The sequence below is a fragment of the Meleagris gallopavo genome, chromosome 2 (assembly GCF_000146605.3).
Source record: "Meleagris gallopavo isolate NT-WF06-2002-E0010 breed Aviagen turkey brand Nicholas breeding stock chromosome 2, Turkey_5.1, whole genome shotgun sequence".
Taxonomy (NCBI): Eukaryota; Metazoa; Chordata; class Aves; order Galliformes; family Phasianidae; genus Meleagris; species Meleagris gallopavo.
Window position 1 is genome coordinate 6,373,888 of NC_015012.2, and position 8,690 is coordinate 6,382,577.

The 8,690-nt window shown below is 41.9% G+C and overlaps 1 long non-coding RNA gene across 6 annotated transcripts in view; it reads left to right on the forward strand.

Annotated features, from left to right (window-relative positions):
* LOC104909502 overlaps window positions 1-8,690 on the forward strand; it is a 157,067-nt gene that overhangs the window by 123,249 nt on the left and 25,128 nt on the right. Inside the window, exon 13 of one of the 6 annotated variants that reach the window (XR_792370.2) lies at window positions 8,045-8,672. The exons of the other annotated variants lie outside the window; for them this stretch is intronic. This is a non-coding gene — a long non-coding RNA (uncharacterized LOC104909502). Of the gene's footprint in view, window positions 1-8,044; window positions 8,673-8,690 lie in introns of those variants that run through there. 6 annotated transcript variants of the gene reach the window in all.

Sequence of the window (8,690 nt, forward strand, 5' to 3'; positions counted from 1 at the left end):
GTCTCCTTACTCTTTGGCTCTGCTTCCAGACCCCTCCACCAATGCAATCTGGCTAGGATTCTGCATGCCACTTTGTTTGACCTTGATGACATAAGTTGACGCATGTACTTTTGAACCTTCCCAAGAATGAATAATATCCCTGCAATAAAATGAAATCCTAGCATTTTTAACCCGCCAAGTCCCTGTGATTGTTGGGGCCGGGCATGTCAAATGGTGGCTCAGCCGATGGACGCCTGAAATGGAGGTGGATAGATTTCAGTGCAAAACAAACAAGCCATTGAGATCTAGCACTGGTCCGCTTTTCTCGTGATACCTGTGATGAGTACGTCTGAAACACTGAAAGCTTTTTTCATGGATAGCGGGAGGAGGGAGAGAGGACTGAACAAGGTGCAAAAGAATAGAGATTTGCAACTGGGGCAGGCAAGGTTGCTCGCTGGTTCTGAGGTTGGCAGCTTTCAGGGTTGTTGTGTGACTCTGGTATAATTTGAAATAGTTTTTCCCCTCCCTTTTGTCCTGAGCTCCCCAAATGCTACACTTTAGTTAAAGATGGCCTTCGACTTTACACCAAGTTCAAACATCCACCAAATTCAGAGCGCTTGGATCAAGAACTTGAGTATTTCTCTGTCTTTTAAAGACTTCCATATAAATGGGGACAAAAACACAAAAAAATAGTGGTGTCATCATTACTAATGTGAGGTCTGGAGGCTCAGCAACACAATGCCCAGCCACACCGGGACCTGAGCAGAGGTCTCTTTTCTCCTGGTGCCAAACTGCCCCCTAAAGCTCACTTAGAGGCGTCCTGACAAGACCCCGTGAAACACTGCAGTCACCTGTGCTGAAATCAAGGTGCAGAAGTTGATGTTTGGTTTAATTAGTGTGATGGCTCTGCATTGCTGGAATAGGGGATTCCCACAGTTACTTGTGTGTATTATTTTTTGAATGCTGTGAGTGTTTTTTCTTGAGCTTATAAGGGCTTTGTCACATGTACTGATGGATGTAGCAGGCTTGCATAACCATGAAAAAATTACATATTTATAGATATTTTGTATTTAAAGTGAAAGCAACACATAAATACATGTATGGGAAGGAGGTTATTTGTCTGTTTACTTTGGTTATGTCTTAATATAAGGATGTCAGGTCTCCCATCATTCATTCATTCATTCATTCTTTTAAAGCTAAAGAATAAGGCCACCTTGAATCTATCTTTCATACTTCAGCTTTGTTTTGTTTCTTCAAGAGAGGCTTTGAGGAGAACTGATTTCAGTTATTCTTGGCATTTTCAATGGCCATCCTTTTCCTCTTGGGAATGGTACCCAGATGTATAATTAGAAAGTTAAAGTGGCTCAGCTAAAGATAAGGGTGCTGTAAACTTCACTTTTACAGTTCTTACCTCCCAGCCTAGCTGATTTAGTGGGAAAGAGCTTGCCACGCTCATCAAAATTCAGCAGGGAAAGAAGAAGGAGACAGAAGAACAACAGTAGAGGTCAGTGGCCTGGGCAGGAGGTGGGATTGCATCGCTGGAGGAAAGCAGGAGTTGTTCAGGGAGATGTACAGGTAATAAAAGGAAAGCATGGTGAGCAGATTGCTAGATAGAATATTTCAGATTAATAAAAAAAAATAAATCCATGGACAACCCCCTCCTCCCCGTATGAGGCTGATGAAATTTATAAGAGAGAGGGAGACGTAACGAAAGAAATTGTTTATTTGTTTGTTTGCCTGTATAAAACCCATTTGGGAGGAACATCAACGAATATACCGTACATCAGTTATCTGCCTCATACCAGTTACACTGATGCTGGAGACATCCTTTGTTAGAAATTAATGTATGTAATAAAGTTTTACATTTTTCATATGTTTTGAAGTATGTGGGCCATAATTCTTTTGACTACATAATTACCTTTTGTACACAAGAAAAATGAGGTGCTTAGTCCTAAGTAAATAACATCAAAACAAACCAAGAAAAACAGTTGCATCTTTTTTATCTTCTGGGGTCTTGCTCAATAAATATTTTGTTAGGAACTTTAAAAAAAAAGAAAAGTTATGTATCCTCAATATAATTTTGCTTAAAAAAAAATAAAAAATAAAAAAATGAGCCCCTATAGGAGCACATTGAAAAAGATGCTGAACTTAGCTAGGAAAAGAAATGTATTATTTTGTGACATTTTTAGGTACAGAAAAAAAATGGTTTCTGGAAGCGCTCGCCTGGTTAATCATGTTAGGTGAGTTTTCGCTTCCTTCACCTCTGGATCGCTGTGTTCATCAGAAAGCTCCAGTAAATTAATTTCAGAAGAGCCCAGATCATTTAGTGCTCTCTCTTTTCTGTCACCTGTCCCTCTAAATGAGCGTGAAGCTGGGGCTGAGGAGCCGGGGCGACGCAGGGCCATGTGGGAAGGGCAGTCTGGTCAAAACAGGCGGAGATGGAGAAGCTCTCGCTGCAAATCAAGCTGGCTTTATTTTGATTGCTAATGGCAGGCGTTTGAAAATCGTGAGATAACCTCCCAAAAGTCAGATGAATAGCTTACATATCATGCCAGAAAAAGAGGAGAGTTTGTGCTGTGTTGTTGGGTTTTTTTTTCATTCTTTTTGGGACTCTCTTTGTTTCTGACCCAAACTTTCTAGATGATGTTAATTTGGGTTTCTGAAGCTCTTTTCTTCCCGAGAACCAGAATCCCAGGATTTTTCTTTTAAAGAAAATAGGATTGGCAGAGATAACAACAGTGGCGTATGTTCCCCAACCTGTAGGCAGCTGTAATTAGGGGTCGCAAGTGGCTGGGCTGGCTGGGACTTGACTACTGGCCTCATTTACTCCCTCAAGGAGGGAGCCCTGAATGAGGTTGCAGCCATTTTACCCCTTCTAATCTTCAGGAACTGAACTGATGTCAGCCCAGGGTCACATAAATAGAGAGACAGTAAAAAGGGGAGGAAGGAATGCTTTTGGGAAAAAAAATGGAGATATGCATTTTTGAACTAAAATGAAATAAACCGCTCTTCAGCAGAATTTGGGGAGTCACACTGGGTTGGGCACTGGCTTAAATAAATCAATTAAAGTACTGATTTAAGTTAAACCAATACGTTAGCGAGGCCTTAGGTTTTCATCTTTCAAAGACTTATGTGCATGCTTGGCTGAACAGTGGGAGTGATTATCTGTGTAATTCATGGTAGGAATACGGCCCTATTATTTAAGGATTCCAATGTATAATATATGCTCTATTTGCAGATCTTTGCCTCTGTGCAGGTTTCTGTGGAGCTGGAGCCACTTGCTCTGGGTGAAATGTGTTCCCAGCTCCTCCACCCACCCCATGCACTCCCACCCGTGCTTCCTCTTCATCCCATAGAGCAGTGCCGGTGGGACCTGCCACTCCTGTGGAGCTGGGCCATTTTTTATAAATATGTAAATAAAATTTACCTCCTCTCACTGACCCCTTGAAGGGCCATTTTTGGCCTGCAGCAAATATTTATGTGCAAGCTGTAAACCCCTGAAACTGAGGGGTTATAGTGGAAATGCTGACAGAGTATTAAGAGACCTTTAACCCTTGGTTTAGCTGGCCCTTCTATAATTACAGGTCTGTATGTTATTTTCAATAGCACTCATCATGACCTTGCCTCTATTTTTTAATTATAGTAGAACCTGTGAAGGGAATTGTTACTAACTTGGGGTTCCCCTCCCTCTAAATTCAGTCTTTATTAAGCGTGTAAACAGTGAAAAGGCAGGATTGGGATAATAGCCTTGCCTTCTGCCTTTCCCTCCCTATTCCTCTTTCCTCTCTGAACTGTGGTTCAAGTTGTGCCTAAACCCTGAGCGATACGAATGCCATGATTTAATCCTCCCGAGTCCCCCACAAGTGCAGAAACTAGCAGTACAATAAGCATCAAAGGTTAATGAACAAGTGGAAAAAAGTTGACAGTTTGTTTTATGGTTGAAATCTAAATGGAAAAGATGAGATTCAAGAGGAGCTCTCCTTTTTTTGCCTCCTTTCTTCTCTTTTTATTTTAATATCTGCATCTGGTGGTAGGTTCTATTGGACCCTAAAAAACCCTCTTTAAAAATGTTTGTGAACACGAACCACTGGGCTGTAGCTTGCAGTGTAAGGAGAGCAGCTGGAATACATTTTTCAAGCCGCGCTGTCATTCCCAGCGCTGGCTTCTTTGTGCTCTCCCTGCACTGGGGAGGGAGGAAGCTTGCAGAGCAATGAGGTCCATCCTCTTTTGCTGCTGACCCATAGCAGTTGGGTGACCTGCCTGCACTCAAAGTTGAAAAATGCCCCATTCTCATTAGCCAGGAAGTGTCTTCTTGGGCTTTCCCAGCTGTACCCTCCAGAGGCTCTTTCGGCCTTGGTTGCCCAAGCTAAATGACACTCAAGTCGCTCACTGAGCCTGAGCACACAGGCAGTCCCCGAGGTAGAGGGTTATTTTACAGCTCAGTGTACAATTGCTGGAGGGGCAACGCAGGGACATGCATTTCTCCAGCTGGTGAGCATCTTCTGCAGCCCAGTGGTGACCTAGGTATCTCTGCCTACTGCTGGGGGAGACAGCAGTGCACAGCTCCAGCATACCTACGGCTCTCTGCAGAAGGCTTGTATTAAGGTTTAGTAGTGGAAGGGCAGCACGTACCCTGAAGAAACTCTATTCTTAAGCTACAAGTTAGGAGAGTGCCTTCTGAGCTGAGCATTGACTTCTATCATGAGACCAAATCCCTGGATGTTGCCAGCATGAGCCTCTCAGAGCAAAGGGAATGGCAGCAGAGAGCAAAGTTCCCGCTATGGAAGAGCACATTGCTGCTTACCCTGCAGCACTGGCTGAATGTTTTAAAAGAGAAGAAGGAAAAGGGATGTGCTTTATGTCTGGAGTTTCCCTGGAACACTCTGGCTTTCTGCTCAGGGCCTCAGAAGGAGCCCCAGGAAGGGTGCGGGCTCTGTGTTGGCTCTCGTCTCCTCAGGGAGCGGCAGCTTTGCTGTTCTTTCCGTATCTCCCAAACCGATCCACAAATTGAACCTTTGGAACGGTTTGGGTATTTTCTTTTTTAATGGGAGTGATAGATTGGCCTTCAGTGGCTGAATGACCTTTCTGTTCCAGTCTAGACAGCTGTGGAGGGTTTGAGAAGCATGACTGGATCAGGCCCTTAGGAAATGCTTTCACTAAAGCACTTTATGTACATTTGGAGAGCTCATGAATCACCAGGCTTTGCAGATAACTTTACCCTTAAAATATAGTGGATTATGTTCATTTTAATATTTATCTAGGTAGAATGCAGAGCGTGTGGCCATGAGGTGTAGCATGGCGCTGAGCGATAGCTTGTCTGCATTGTTTATAGATGAATAATTAGAGTTGCTGCACCGAAGCTGTGGGATGGGGACTGAGCTGGCTGGATATTTATTTACATGACTCAGAGAATGAAGCTGTTTCAACCATAACTTACAGGTGTTATTCTTTCTCTCCCCTCCATCCCCTTCCCTGAAAATGCAATTTCAGAGTATCCACAGCTTCTTTACACTGTATCTGGATGCTACTTGCTTTGAACATCATCTTCCTCTGACTGAGGTGTAAGGAAAATAAATTAACACAAGGTGGTGCAGGTAATTAATATTGTGTGGGTGAGAGAGGTAGAAGACTTTTTAAATGGCTTGCAGTACATTTATAAATCTGTCCTACAGTCTTCACTGCTTGTACTTAAGTCTCAGAATGCTCTGCTACCCTTCTTGTACCACCTTGTAGAACTGACTGCTGTTTCCCATTTGATGACATCATCAGTGTAGGGTGTTTTACCTACTGTAAGTGATTTTAATACTTACTTTGTGCATTTACATGTAAATATTGCTGATATATAGCTATAAATAAAATAGCATATTAATGAAATGTAAGAGCTTTTGTCCAAGAATGCTGAATATTTTGGTAGACAGCATTTTACAGTATGTAGGTGTCATCTCTATAAATTGTACCAATATTGTCAGTTCTTTCTCCAGAATATTTTTGCCTATTTTAAAATATGCATTATTATTATTATGGACATTAACATTGAAAGCAGGACCAAAAGTAAGGTAAAGCATTTATTCTGTAGGCATCTAAATTTTAAGCTAGTGCAAAATATAAAACAAAATATGAAAAAGTGGACCCTCTGAAATGCTCCAAAATTGAATTAGCATTTCTGTACCCCGTGTGATTATGAAAGTGGATTTCCACTTCTCCACATACTCAAACTGATTAACTAGCCTGTACACAATCATTTTAGCTTATAAAGTGGAAAGCATTTTAAGGGAGGTGTGGCATGGAAGGATTAAGCCACTTGCACAAGGTTACACTCGGAAAAGGCCAAACAGGACCCAGAGTCTTACCAAACATTGGGGCGTCTTGACTTGCATTATGCTATGTACATTTAGCTCTGCCTCTGAAGAGCTAAAATGCTGATTAGCAACTTGCATTCTAATGTATCTATCCAAAAAACACGGAACAGGGCACTTTTAATATGCCTATACCATAATTCAGCGTTTCTTTTTCCTTTGTAAAGGAATCTTGTTTTTTTGAATGGATAGACTCCATTGCTGCTATATGATAGTCAATATTTCTTGTATAGCCTTATTTCTAAGTGGTCTGTTGGCTTTGTTTCAAGGATCTTCACAAAGCTGGAAGACAGAACAGGGAAGTGTGAGCCAGCCAGCAGCCATGTGTCCCATAGGTGACTGTCCTGCAGTGGGGTGTGCAGTGCTAGGCCCCTCACTCTCTTGCCACATCCATTGTTTTTTGCATCTAAGGGATTCTTCTGTCTTCTTCCAACTTTCATAACATGCCAAGACTGGGGAGGATGAATTTTGATTATCATATATATGTGTATAGAAGTAATATCTAGTTCCATTCTGCAGTATACTTTCTTCTTTTGTAAGTCTACCAAAGCACAAATCAAGACACGTAGTACTGACATGTAGGGTCTTACTTTTCTTCTTTCTTTCTTCTGGTATTTACAGAAGAAACTCACATACATTTGTAAGTATAGTAGTTATGTGGCACTTGATGTTGTTGAAGGCAGCATTTTTTTATAGAATGCTCAGAAGCAGTTATTTCCTTTCTGAGGGCGGTTATTTAGTCTTCTGTAATAATTTGTATAATTCCCTAAATGCCAAAGGGATATTCTTCTTGCTAACTCTGGGTAAAATAAAATGTACCGGAGGAAACCACGGGCTGTATGTTAGGGCAGGTCAAGCAAGGGGCAGGCTGATTTATGCTTCCTGATGACCTGGTGCCATGTAGCATTCAGCAGTATGCAAGCCAGCCCCCGCTTGCCACCCTGCTCGTGGCTATGCTGCAGCCCCCACATGCCCAGCAAAGGGATGCTGCTGGTCCAGCTTGGCCCTGTGCAAAAGCCAGGGGACTGGGAGTAAGTCATGCTCTCCAGTCTCCTAGGTGCTTCCTGAAATGCTAGCTGAAGCAACCAAAGAAAGAGCCAAAGTAAATGAACGAGTCAGGTTTTTTATGGCGCTCTCGTTTTGTTTGAGGGATTGCCAAGTGAGAAATTTCCATGGGTCTGCATGTCACTCAGGTGAAGGAGTGGGTTTCTGCTGTATTTTTCATGTGAGAAGAATGCTGACCTCTGAAGGTTCAGGAGCCTTTATTCAGAGTTTGAACTTTAACACTCCTCCGGCCTCAGATTTTTAATCTTAAAAAGAAAACAGTCATTTCATGGCGAGTTATGAAACGTGAATTATTTATTCCTCCAGTAAATATGTAATTAGGCATATTTTGAAAATCTGTAATTAATCCCTCACCCCTTAAACCCGTAAGAAATGCTAATATGCCTCTGAGGTAAGGCAGGTTTCTATAAAGGGCATAATGTAAGCTGTTCTGATCTGTTGTGTAATTATGTTTGCTGTCTGTAGCAAAAAAAATTCTAGTGAGAATTTGTTGTTGAGGAGAGGGAAGAATGGAAAAAGCTTTGCTACTCACTGAGCAGGAGGCAGTTACTAAATGGTAAGCTTTTCTGTATTTGTCTGTATTCAGTTTCTGAATGCATGCATTGCACAAGTAAAGCTGCTTTTCTTCTTCCTACATGATGCAGCAAGCTATCAAGTCTCCTTGGTCTACTGCCCAACTCCAGAGCCCATCAAAGTCAACAGAAGGACACTCAGTTGGATTTAGATCGAGGAAAAGTATCCAACTTCTGTATTGACGTCCAGTCTGCACCTCACTTCTGTATTGGAGGATTTGGAAATACATCCTGGTGAGATGTATAGAATGATCCTTCCTTCAGATTGTCACGACTCTGCATCCTAGGCACTACTTTGGATAAAATGGGCAAAGTTCAACAACCTTTCCATGATACTTTGGGCACACAATAACAAGTTGTCAGACTTTCTACAGAGATCAAGAGGAGTGGCAGCAGCAGGGATCAAAATGAAAGACAGATGATGGACACTAGCTCACTAGCTGCTCTGCACTGCCCAAAGCTCACCTCCATAACCATCAGTCTCGCCTCCATAACTCCATAGCCAAGAGCCTATTTTGGCATGGCTTGTACACCTTTCGCTCTGCACAACTGTTTCTTTCCCTGTTCCTGATAAAACAGGGAAATTTTCAGTTCTGAGAAGTACCTTTTGAACCACTTCACATCCACTTTTTCCTCCTACTTCCTGATAACACAGGATAACACAGTATAAATAAGTATGAGCAATATGTATATATATATGTATATATATATATATACA